Source organism: Geospiza fortis, unplaced genomic scaffold (assembly GCF_000277835.1).
Source record: "Geospiza fortis unplaced genomic scaffold, GeoFor_1.0 scaffold4, whole genome shotgun sequence".
NCBI classification, from domain to species: Eukaryota; Metazoa; Chordata; class Aves; order Passeriformes; family Thraupidae; genus Geospiza; species Geospiza fortis.
The window spans coordinates 106,738-107,104 of record NW_005054475.1 but is presented as its reverse complement, the minus strand read 5'-3'; positions in this window follow the sequence as shown (position 1 = coordinate 107,104).

Here is a 367-nt window from a genome sequence, read left to right as displayed (position 1 = left end):
ATTCCTATTAATTTATCCCAGACTGTGGAGTTATTAAATGCTCGGAGCTCTCCCGGCCGCTCGGGGATCCACCACCACCCTCCCCATGCCAAATTAATTAATTTAGATTTAATTTGGGGGGGTAAAAGCCCTGAACGATGCCGGTGGCTGGTTCTAACAGGTCACTGACCTCAACCCCCACTTGCTTCATTCCAACCACCAAAGTATTTCCGTCCCCACCAATACTCCCGACTGGAAATAGCTGGAATAAATCCAAATGGTTTGGTTTTGGTTTTTTTTTTTTTTTTTGGGGGAATTTTGGGGGTTTTAAAATATTTTTTTTCTGATTTTCAGCTCGTTGCTCAGTGCTCCCCCCAGGACACATTTC